This window comes from Melampsora larici-populina, assembly GCF_000204055.1.
Source record: "Melampsora larici-populina 98AG31 unplaced genomic scaffold MELLAscaffold_70, whole genome shotgun sequence".
NCBI lineage: Eukaryota > Fungi > Basidiomycota > Pucciniomycetes > Pucciniales > Melampsoraceae > Melampsora > Melampsora laricis-populina.
The window spans coordinates 222,018-223,434 of record NW_006768834.1 but is presented as its reverse complement, the minus strand read 5'-3'; positions in this window follow the sequence as shown (position 1 = coordinate 223,434).

Here is a 1,417-nt window from a genome sequence, read left to right as displayed (position 1 = left end):
AATTAAATACAAAGATCAGTTTGGATTGGAGAAAAACTCTGGGGAGTTATTAAGAACCATCCAGTGAAAATAGAACTCACAATAGATAAACCTTACCCGCCTATTTAAGAAAAGGTGCATACCCTGCTAGCCAAGGGAGTAGAAAAGAAATAGAAAAACACATTGAAGAACTACTTAAGATGGGCGTAATACAAAAAGTAGGTAGTGATGAAGAAGTTGATATAACTTCGCCTGTTCTGATAGCATGGCATAATGATAAATCTAGACTTTGTGGAGACTTTCGTGCGCTTAATCAATACACCAAGCCTGATAGATATCCCTTACCAAGAATAGACCAATCCTTGACTAACCTTTTCAATGCAAAATATATTACTCTCATGGATATAATGAAAGGATTCCATCAGAACATCGTAGAAATATGTAGCAGAAAATACCTCAGAATTATTTGTCATTTAGGAATCTTTGAATATATAAGGATGCCTTTTGGAATAAAGAATGCTCCAGCTTTCTTTCAAAGAATGATGGATACAGAGTTTTCGAAAGAATTAAGAGAAGGATGGCTCAAAGTCTACATTGATGACATCATAGTTTTTCATACCACATGGGAAGAGCATCTAGAAGCAATGGAGAAAGTATTGCTAAGAGCCAAAGCCATGGGTATGACAATATCTTTGAAGAAATGTCACTTTGGTTTTGAGGAATGCAAAGCTCTAGGCCACCGTGTGTCAGGACTATGGGTAGCAGTGGACCAGGACTCTGTAGCAGCAGTACTACAAAAACCTTGCCCTAAAGACAAGCAAGAATTAAGCTCATTCTTGGGATTTACAAGCTACTACAGAGCCCACATTCCAAACTTTGGGATCATTACTCGTAGTCTCTACAAACTATATGCTAAAGGCGTAGTATTTGAAATGACTAAAGAAAGAATTGATGCAGTAAATAAAATCAAACAAATACTTACAACAGCGCCAATCTTGTTTCACCCTGACTTTGAGAAACCTTTTAAACTATATGTTGATGCATCAATTGAGGGTTTAGGAGCAGCACTCCATCAAACACAAATAATTGATGGGAAACCAAAAGAAGGCCCTATTGTCTTTATATCCAGAAAATTGACAGACACTGAAAGTAGATATTCTTCGCCACAGCTAGAAGCTTTAGCACTGGTTTGGGCACTAGAAAAATTACACTACTACCTTGACGGCAGCTACTTTGAAGTAATAACAGATTGTACAGGAGTAAGATCTCTGACCAATCTTCTAAATCTCCAAGCAGACACATGTTGAGAATGTGATGAAGGCCATACAAGGGTATTACCATTCCTGACAATTACTCATAGACCAGGAAAATTCCACAATAACGCTGATGGACTAAGTAGAATGGCATTACCAAATGATTCCAGTAATCCAGCATGGGA